Source organism: Notolepis coatsorum (assembly GCF_963971535.1).
Source record: "Notolepis coatsorum genome assembly, chromosome: 2".
NCBI lineage: Eukaryota > Metazoa > Chordata > Actinopteri > Aulopiformes > Paralepididae > Notolepis > Notolepis coatsorum.
Window position 1 is genome coordinate 100,250,898 of NC_140166.1, and position 11,257 is coordinate 100,262,154.

The 11,257-nt window shown below is 42.3% G+C and overlaps 1 long non-coding RNA gene across 3 annotated transcripts; it reads left to right on the plus strand.

The window, feature by feature from the left end:
- Window positions 1-4,125: 4,125 nt before the first annotated feature.
- LOC311223180 lies at window positions 4,126-10,515 on the plus strand. 3 transcript variants are annotated; one of them, XR_014619402.1, is made up of 7 exons: window positions 4,126-4,165; window positions 5,502-6,159; window positions 6,533-6,602; window positions 7,157-7,226; window positions 7,784-7,853; window positions 8,406-8,475; window positions 9,147-10,515. It is a non-coding gene; the product is annotated as an uncharacterized lncRNA (long non-coding RNA). The 3 variants fall into 3 exon arrangements; XR_014619403.1 differs by lacking the exon at window positions 7,157-7,226; XR_014619404.1 differs by lacking the exon at window positions 6,533-6,602.
- Window positions 10,516-11,257: the final 742 nt, after the last annotated feature.

An 11,257-nucleotide genomic window follows, 5' to 3' on the forward strand; every position in this document is an offset into this window, starting at 1 on the left:
CACCCACTCCCCACACGTTATATTTATGGATGAAGGATTGCACTACAACTCGTACACCTTACTGTAAATTGTACCTAAAATTGTACCTCATCCCATTTCTGCTTTGCACTAGATAGTACTGTACATTAGTACACTGCATAGTATTGTGTATTGTATATTACATGGTAACTCAGAACATTGTACATATGTCTATACCGAACACTGTGACCTCATTTTTCTTCTTCTAAATTCATGCTATATTATGTTATTATGTTATTTGATACTATCTTGTCTAGCACAGTCTCTGGAGCGTAACAGTAAGAAGCATTTTGTATGAAAGTATTCTGTACTTCTGTATGACAACTATTAAAGAACTTGAACTTGAACGTATTGTATATTAGTACATTGCATAGTATATTGTATAGCGTATGGTAACTCAGTGTGGAAAGTGATGACAATTTGCTGCTGCGGCTTTGAAGGCGGAAAGCGGCGGTGAAACACAGCAGCCTCGCCTTGCCGCATCCTGGGGCTGCTGCGGGGCATGGCCGCGGCGGGTCACGTGCCTGTCGCGGCCAATCAGGCCTACCCCGGAAATGGAAACGGTTGCGGAACTGATACAGGCCGCCTGCCTCTGCGGCTCTGCAGATACCCCCTACTCAACCAAACCTAGTCCAAGCCGCGTCTCTACATTTCGTAGCCGCATTTCTGCAGACCCCTCTCTGATTGGTTGAACTCCATTTCTGCAGACCCCTCTCTGATTGGTTGAGCGAAGCCCCTCTCTGATTGGTTGAGCGTGCGCATGCGCATGAGCCGCGACAAGCTCCTCCAGAAACTCCGGAGGAAACTCTGTTAAGCTCCAGAGAGAGAGGCTGAAAACCCACAGTTCTTGCCCGACGGATGGGAGCGAATCCCGGATCCGAGGTTTCTGATGACTACCCCCAAAACATGGAGGTCGCGAACGCAATTTATACGCATGGAAGTATTGATTACGCCATAACGAATCATTAACAAAATATACCGTTAACTGGAATATGTTGTGTGTGCCTTTCTGAATATGATTTGGGAGGGTTATAATAGAAGAAACATTATGTGAATAAACCGCGAAATAATAACTAATTCCTTGGTCAATAGAAGTCTCTGTGATACTTTCTGAATATGATTTGGGAGGGTTATAATAGAAGAAAGACAGTGTAAACAATATAACGTTATGTGAATAAACCGCGAAATAACCACGAAATAACATAACGTTATGTTATATAATGTTACAATGTACAGTTTCTAACAGCTGGCTGTGTTGTGAAATGTGCATAACGTTATGAATAAACCGCGAAGTCACAGGAAATAAATAACGTTATACGCGAATCTGGTAGTACATTTCTGCTTATCTTCTTGATATGATAACATTACATCCGCCTTTTACCGCGTGACGAGCTAAACCAATCAGAGAGGGGCTTCGCTCACATGACGCTCAACCAATCACAGAGGGGCTTCGCTCAACCAATCAGAGAGGGGTCTGCAGAAATAGAGTTCAACCAATCAGAGAGGGGTCTGCAGAAATGCGTACTCCAATAGGAGGTATCTGCAGAGCCGCAGAGCCAGGCTGGACGGGTTGGAGGCGGGGCTTCGTGGTCTGGACAAGTATTAGTGGTCTGGACAAGTATTTGCACTACTGCGCACCATTTTCAACTTCACTTTCGTCTCGTTGATTGATTGATTGATTGAAAAGTTTATTAACAGATTGCAGAATGGGTACAGTACAGTACAGCTCAATACATACAATTGTTAAGAGGATGCAGACCTGAGAAAGACTTTCGTCTTGTTTCCATCAGGGTCCCCCATTTTCAATTCATCATATGACACACACGACATACAGATAGACAGTACTGCTACATCTATACATTTATGACATACCAGATTTTCAAATACAGTACTATTTGTGATACTAAAAAAATCCAGAAAAAGAGTGTATATACATTTGACATAGAAACTGTACATTGGAGGAGGTTGGGTAGGTGGGGTGGGGCTGTACATTGGAGGTGGGGGGGGGGGGGTTGGGTAGGGGGGACACACACTGTACATTGGAATACTGACATACATTTGACATAGAAACTGTACATTGGAGGAGGTTGGGTAGGTGGGGTTGGGTGGGGCTGTACATTGGAGGTGGGGGGGGGGGGGGGGTTGGGTACATTGGAATAATGACAAAGCCATGCTAGTTTACATAGATCCCCCATTTTCAACTTACCTTCCCCCATTTTCAACTTAACTTTCGTCTCGTTTACATAGGTACATAGACAGTAATGTTACATCTAGACATTTATGACATACCAGATCTAGTAATAATAGAGTAAACTTGTACATAGACAGTACTGCTACATCTAGACATTTATGACATACCAGATCTAGTAATAATAGAGTAAACTTAACTTTCGTCTCAGTAACAATGTTCATAAAGTGTTGAGTGCTACAGTGTAGGTTAGTTTATTAGGACAAGTGCATGACAGTAAGGTTAGTTAGGGTTAGATTTTTTTTATTCAGATAATGGTTGAAGAAGTGAGTCTTTAGTCGACGGAAGAAATAATAGAGTAAACTTAACTTTCGTCTCGTTTACATAGGTACATAGACAGTAATGTTACATCTAGACATTTATGATTAGCCTACGCTTTTATCCAAAGCGACTTACAAGTTCTGTACGACAAGCCATCAGGAAGGGCACAACTCTATCAGCTGAGTAACAATGTTCATAAAGTGTTGAGTGCTACAGTGTAGGTTAGTTTATTAGGACAAGTGCATGACAGTAAGGTTAGTTAGGGTTAGATTTTTTTTATTTAGATAATGGTTGAAGTAGTGAGTCTTTAGTCGACGGCGAAAGATTGGACAGGTTTCAAAAAATTGACTCTTTATACTCTCACGTGCTCCAGTCCACACGCATGCGCATACACATTGCGCACTCCAACACATAGCGAGAGAGCCCCCCCCCCCCCCCCCCCTCATCCGCAATACTTGTCCAGACCATAGATATATATAGAACACTAGATAGCTTGCCCGCGCTGCCGGCCAATGGAGAGCGACGTCACTGAACCGCCGCCATCTTGCTCCAGTTAGCCTTGAGTGAGAGTGAGTGAGCTGCACAGACAAAAATACTCATAACTCGCTGAAATATTGACGGATTTACAAACGGTTTGGTTTATTACAAGAATTATTAACGTGGCTATTAAGCGGTTTGTAAAAAAAAACATCTTTAATTTTTTTTTTTTATAAGTATGCAGTATCATAACTACATCTTTGATGTTTATAGCAAACCAACCCGTTTGTAAATCCGTCAATATTTCAGCGAGTTATGAGTATTTTTGTCTGTGCAGCTCACTCACTCTCACTCAAGGCTAACTGGAGCAAGATGGCGGCGGTTCAGTGACGCTGGTGACTCCGCCTTAAGCTATCTAGTGTTCTATAGATATCTATGGTCCAGACCACTAATGGTGCGTTCACGTCAGGTGGGAAGAAGCGGACGAACCAGATGACATCTCGTTGCTACAACTAGGAAGCATTCACGCGTTGAACTCGAGGAAACGCCCACATCCAAGATGGCAATCTTAGCCTACTGTTAGCCTACTGCTACAAGTCGTTAGCAAGTTACTTTAAAATCAACTGTAGACGAACAGCAGCAAGTATAGCTCGTTTTTCATATGAAGAGTACAGCAGTATGATTGTATTATTCTGATTATGTGATCAAAGTGATCATTTAACTTGTATTGCCGACATCGCCGTCAAGCTTGCTGCCATGATGGTTGATACTTCCGCATTTCGGGACGCGAAGTGGGAGATATCGGGGTATATAAAAAACTCCCATATGACCTAGTAGGAATTACCACTAGGAGGCTGACGTGAATGGCTTTTCCCAGTCGGAAGCTGGTTCTTCCGCTTCTTCCCACCTGACGTGAACGCACCATAATACTTGTCCAGACCACGAAGCCCCACCTCCAACCCGTCCAGCCTGGCTCTGCGGCTCTGCAGATACCCCCTACTCGAAATGCGGCTACGAAATGTAGAGACGCGTCCAAGCCACGAAGCCCCGCCCAGACGTTGGGCTTGCGGCTCTCCAGATATATGCTATTGGTTCCTTTCCTCCTTTCTTTCTGCTTGGATCCTAGAATGAGGGCACGTTGTCCCTTCTGTCCAAACTCAAGTAAGTGACTAAGTAAACGGTTTTGAATAGATGAGTGTGGAAGTGAACAGGTTCACATCACTGCTGCGAAATACCACCACCAAGTATCGTTATTCACTGTGTTGTCAACCTCGAATGGATAGTTTACATTAAGATGACTAAGCGTTCTGTCGTTATAACGTTAGCCAACACTAGCTAACCTGCTAGGCTAACACTAGCTAACTATCCTGCTAGGCTAACAGCAGCAGCATCCACGTGGACGATGTAGCTAATATTAAAATGTCAGATTCGTTTTAGTCTCATTAACACGTGATACATTGACGGTTGTGGACAAGGAGTACTGGTCTTTTGTTTTTGTGTGTGTTGCTGACACACCCTAATGTGTATGAACCAAATGCATCACAACCACGTCCACTCGAGTCACCTTAGTAATGGTGGATTCAGTCGCTCCTCAAAGTCGGAAATGTATCACGTGACCAAATGGTAGGGATCCCAGCATGTCGTCGTCATATTTCTGATGATTTCTCATGATAATCTATGTTCATACGTGTATTTGCACAACAAGCGGTGAAAGTGAAACCTCACAACTCGTAAACTCTGGTATCGTGGACGTTTACCACTTGGTAGTTTATCACAGGTGAATGAATGAGAACTTTATTTAACAGATGGCAGAATGGGTACAGTACAGCTCAATACACAATATTGTTAATGGGATGCAGACCAGAGAAAGACTTTTGTCTTGTTTAACTTTACATCAGGGTCCCCCATTTTCAATTCATGACATACATGACAATTATGGCATGGGGACATACAGATATATGTACTATATAGTTACATTTGTGACATACGATATGCAAATATACAGTACTGTTAGCCAGGGAATCTAGCAGAAAATATATACATGATGGTGAGGAGACTGTACATTAGTAGGGGTGGGTGGGAGGGGGTTTGGAACATTCACAGTGGCCAGTTTCGAATTGCAGCCTCCCGTAGGTCAAGCAGTAGTCTGATCAGTTTGTTTTGTGTTTGTAGTCTTTTTTTTTATGGCTTTTGAGGTGCTTTGGTACCATGATGTGTAAGCATAGTCGTAGTACCCTTGAATGAGTGCTGCTGTTAAGTCTTCAGGGTATTCTTGTTCTTGTTTACCCGAGAGGAGATCCGGTACAAGAATCTTGACTTTTTTTATTACATTGGTTGCCATTTTGTCACAGGAAAGATTTGCCTCTAGGATGGAACCCAGGTAGGTAATTTCATATTTCCTTGTGACAATATTGTCACCCACTGTCTGTAACAGAGAAGCTGTTTACCAAAAACATGTTTTATTAAAGCATTTCCCATCAACTTGTCCTCTTTCTAGGTGGCCAGCTGGAAGGAGGACTTAGATGCTTGTCATGCATCAACAAGGGGTCCAGGTTCGACAGTCTGTGATGTCAATATGAGTGCCATGGCTAGCTATGGCCCCCTTACATGGCTGGACCCAGGAAGTAGAGACAATGGGATTTTATAGGAAAACAGGAACAAGGAATAATGTGTGTCTATATATAATGTTGACACACTCATCAGGTTTTGTTGATCACATATTGAGCTACAAGAGAAAATGATAACTTTCAAGACACCTTAAAGATAACATTCATCGTTCGATGTAAATCATTAGATGTAAAAAAAATGAACACAAAGTAATTAATAAACCTTTTTTGATGCGGGAGCAATACTTTTATTCTACACTTTTTTTTTAATGATTACTCTACTTGACCATTTTATCTATAGGACCTTTATGACCAGCATAGTAATATTTCCTTGTAGCCCGATATGTGAGAAAAAATATTCTAATAATAAAATGAATAGAATCAAAATAATTTAGTTTGCAAAAGTCCCATCGTCTCAACATATTCTTAGGTCCAGCCATGCAGGAGGCTGTGGGTAACTTGGGCACTTGATTGTACTGACTAGTAGCTGTAAGAAACCAGCTCCAACATGACTAACCTAAAGGTCTACATACAGACATGAATGCAACTGTGAGTAAATAATAAATTTTTTGAAGAACATACTGTACTTTAAGTCAACTTACTGAATGTTAACAGCCTCATCACACACTGCATCCTTGACAGCCTGGGACCTCTAATTGTGAGGAACCCCTGGGTTTTAATATTCCGAGATGCTAAATCAATGTCCCTGCGCTTTCTGCTCGTCTACCATGACGTCTCGGATTGAATTGGGGACGACATGATGAACAACTACAATATACCGGGTCATTGACATGGGACTAGTCGGTTATAATTCATAGGGGAATAGAGTGGGTGGAAATATGTTCTCTGTGTGAACTTATGTCTCAATAAATAAAGCATGGGAAGGGTGGTCTGTTTCTAAAAGGTGTCATTCTCATTACAGTCTCGGAGCTAAGCTGAAGGAGGAGATTCACCAGGTTTGGTCAAGCAGATCACAGCCTAAACTGATTGAGGTGAGCAGAGAACACTGATTCATTCCTACTAAAGCATGAAAATTAAATCTTGTAGAGTAACGTAAGGCTTTTGAAGTAGTGTGAACTGGACATAGTTGGTCCAAGTTAATTGTGTAAAGTAGTGTGAACTGAACATTGTTGGTCTACATTAATGGTGTGAATGGTAATCTCTGGCAACGTTGGAGTTTATATATTTTTCACACATCTGGACTACTAGAGAAACACAGTTAGTTTAACAGCCCTCCAGGTTCATCACATGCTGCATCCTTGACAGCCTGGGACCTCTAATTGTGAGGAACCCCTGGGTTTTAATATTCCGAGATGCTAAATCAATGTCCCTGCGCTTTCTGCTCGTCTACCATGACGTCTCGGATTGAATTGGGGACGACATGATGAACAACTACAATATACCTGGTCATTGACGTGGGACTAGTCGGTTATAATTCATAGGGGAATAGAGTGGGTGGAAATATGTTCTCTGTGTGAACTTATGTCTCAATAAATAAAGCATGGGAAGGGTGGTCTGTTTCTAAAAGGTGTCATTCTCATTACAGTCTCGGAGCTAAGCTGAAGGAGGAGATTCACCAGGTTTGGTCAAGCAGATCACAGCCTAAACTGATTGAGGTGAGCAGAGAACACTGATTAATTCCTACTAAAGCATGAAAATTGAATCTTGTAGAGGAGTAACGTAAGGCTTTTGAAGTAGTGTGAACTGGACATAGTTGGTCCAAGTTAATTGTGTAAAGTAGTGTGAACTGAACATTGTTGGTCTACATTAATGGTGTGAATGGTAATCTCTGGCAACGTTGCAGTTTATATATTTCTCACACATCCGGACTACTAGAGAAACACATTTAGTTTAACAGCCCTCCAGGTTCATCACATGCTGCATCCTTGACAGCCTGGGACCTCTAATTGTGAGGAACCCCTGGGTTTTAATATTCCGAGATGCTAAATCAATGTCCCTGCGCTTTCTGCTCGTCTACCATGACGTCTCGGATTGAATTGGGGACGACATGATGAACAACTACAATATACCTGGTCATTGACGTGGGACTAGTCTGTTATAATTCATAGGGGAATAGAGTGGGTGGAAATATGTTCTCTGTGTGAACTTATTTCTCAATAAATAAAGCATGGGAAGGGTGGTCTGTTTCTAAAAGGTGTCATTCTCATTACAGTCTCGGAGCTAAGCTGAAGGAGGAGATTCACCAGGTTTGGTCAAGCAGATCACAGCCTAACCTGATTGAGGTGAGCAGAGAACACTGATTCATTCCTACTAAAGCATGAAAATTAAATCTTGTAGAGTAACGTAAGGCTTTTGAAGTAGTGTGAACTGGACATAGTTGGTCCAAGTTAATTGTGTAAAGTAGTGTGAACTGAACATTGTTGGTCTACATTAATGGTGTGAATGGTAATCTCGGGCAACGTTGCAGTTTATATATTTCTCACACATCCGGACTACTAGAGAAACACATTTAGTTTAACAGCCCTCCAGGTTCATCACATGCTGCATCCTTGACAGCCTGGGACCTCTAATTGTGAGGAACCCCTGGGTTTTAATATTCCGAGATGCTAAATCAATGTCCCTGCGCTTTCTGCTCGTCTACCATGACGTCTCGGATTGAATTGGGGACGACATGATGAACAACTACAATATACCTGGTCATTGACGTGGGACTAGTCTGTTATAATTCATAGGGGAATAGATTGGGTGGAAATATGTTCTGTGTGAACTTATGTCTCAACAAATAAAGCATTGGAAGGGTGGTCTGTTTCTAAAAGGTGTCATTCTCATTACAGTCGCGGAGCTACGCTGAAGGAGGAGATTCACCAGGTTTGGTCAAGCAGATCACAGCCTAAACTGATTGAGGTGAGCAGAGAACACTGATTAATTCCTACTAAAGCATGACAATTTAATCTTGTAGGGGAGTAACGTAAGGCTTTGAAGTGGTATGGATGTCAAGGGAGAAGGAGGTGATGGTTTAGTAATGTGCAGATTTGAATGTCATTACTACTTACTATGCTAATATGCATATACTACTATCTAGTATGTCTATACTACCTACTATGCTAATATGTATACTACTGCATATTATGCTAATATGTCTATATTACCTACTATGCTAATATGCATATACAACCTACTATGCTAATATAATATGTCTACTACTACCAGTACCTACTATGCTAATGTTTATACTACTACCTACTATGCCAATATGTCTATACTACTATGCTCTCAAGACTGTAGCGCTCAAGTTCTCCCAAGTTCATCACATGCTGCATCCTTGACAGCCTGGGACCTCTTCTTGTGAGGAACCCCTGGGTTTTAATATTCTGAGATGCTAAATCAATGTCCCTGCGCTTTCTGCTCGTCTACCATGATGTCTCGGATTGAATTGGGGACGATATGAACTACAATATACCTGCTCATGGACGTGGGACTAGTCTGTTGTAATTGGCTGTAGTGTAATATATGTATGTTCCAGCCCACTCTTATTTCCCATATATTGATTGGACCCTTGTTCTGTCTCCTTATAGTAAAAGATGACTGTTGGAAGCGCCTCGTTCAGACACGATTGTCCCACCAGACACACTGGACATCCAGGCCTCTGGAACGGCTGTTTTGACCTCCGTGAAAGAGAACTGGAACTGTCATGTAGTGTGTGTGCTACGAGCTGGCTCAAGCTTGTAACAAAAAGGGAGACACAAGCACAATTTAAGAAATAACATGTATTTATTTAAATATAACTATAGAAAAGAATATATGTCGGCCAATATGGATGAGTATCAGTGTGTAGGCAGTGCATGGATGAGAGTGTATGTGCAGCATGAATGTTTGAAGTGTAAAAACAAAGGCATGCTTCCAAACAAACAAAAGTAACCAAACCGGTAGAGCGAGAGGAAGCAAAGACTAAGGCTAAGGTTACACGAGAGAAAAACAACGTTGCTTTTTCTTATGATTTCGTTTGCACGTCCAAGTCGAATGGCAACAGCGTTTTAGCTGGCATTTTCTTTTGCCCAGCAGCAACACTCAAGGTGTCTTCGTTGTCAAAAGACCCTTGGAACAGTGTCATCTAACCTTGCACGAACCGTTGCTGTAGTCAAGCGCGGGCGCACTAGACCCCAACGTCCACGTCGCTGAGGAAGAAACAAACAATTTAAACGTAACCGTTCTGCTATCGGTACTTGAGAAATTAGTTTTTTTTCTCGAGGAATTTAAACATCGCAAACTAATCTTGTTTTCCGTTTTCTAATCTCTGTCTGAACAGGAGCGGTGCTGTGCTTTTACACACACTCGCGACTTGAGTCGCACACACATGCGCTCTCAGTCTGCACGAGGAGCGGGGCTCTGCTGTGCTTTTACACGCACTCGAATCGCTCACACACGCACGCTCTGTGTGCTCGTGACTAGTATCTGCCTGCGCATGCTGTGTTGAATTCAGTGATGAGATCATTGCCGTGCCGTCTGACCATGCTAGGGGCTTCTGACAACGAGAGAGCTCAGGAGACAACGCGCCGTCTAACCTGACTGACATTTTCACAAGTGAAAATGCAACGTTTTTGTTTTCCCCTCGTGTAACCTTAGCCTAAGGCTGCGGTTACACTAGGCCCGGTTTTCGTTTCAGTTTCGGTTTTCAGAACACTACGTAATGGCAGGCAAGTTAGACATCGTTTTTGCCTCCTGAGCACAGTGATGTATATACATGTAGTACAATGCCAAAGCAGTAGGTGGCGATGTAGTTCAAACATGAAGGCCATTTTCAACCAATCAGAAAAGTTGAATGTGCCAATACACTTCCTGCTAAAAATCAACAATCCACCATCTTTAAATGCCTCGTGTGAGCCATTTAGCCAACGTAGCATTTATTTTTCAGCAAAGAACGTGCAATAAACAAAACGGATACATTCACTGTGTTCTGCCTCATATTTGTTGATGAAACAAAACCAACATCAACACAATTTACCACCAAGAGCGAATAGTTTAGTCTCACAAAAAGATCTCCGATGTTGTTAGCTACATGCTAATGTGAATGGCATTCTCGATGTATATAGTTAGCATCGAGGCTATTAGAAATGGATGAAAACTTTATTTAACAGATTGCAGAATGGGTACAATATGGCTCAATACACACAATTGTTAAGGGTATGCAGACTGTTGTAGTTTTGGACTGGGCTTCTTATAACAATAACTTGACAACACGTTGGTAGCTGCAGCTACTTGGGACAGCTCTGCTGTAAACACTGGAAATAACCGTGCAGGTCTCTACTGCGCATGGGCATTGGGCAGAACGGCTCCGTATCCGGCTTGCGCAGATTACATGGCACCATTGTCGCCGAGTTTCCAAAACGAAAACACCATGTTACCTGTTTATTGCACAATGTTTTTTATTGGATTCTATTATGTTGTACCACTGTATTGCACATCGTTGCGGGCAAGACCACCCGCATTTCATTGTATACTTGTATGCCGTGACACCAATTTGCCTACAGAACCAACAGGTCTGTGGATGACACAGTCAACACAGCCACTCATCACCTGCTGCAACACCTGGAAACCCGCAACTCATACGCCCGCATTCTGGTTATGGACTTCAGTTCCGCATTCAACACAATTATCCCAGCCAAACTCATCAATAAACTACTGGACA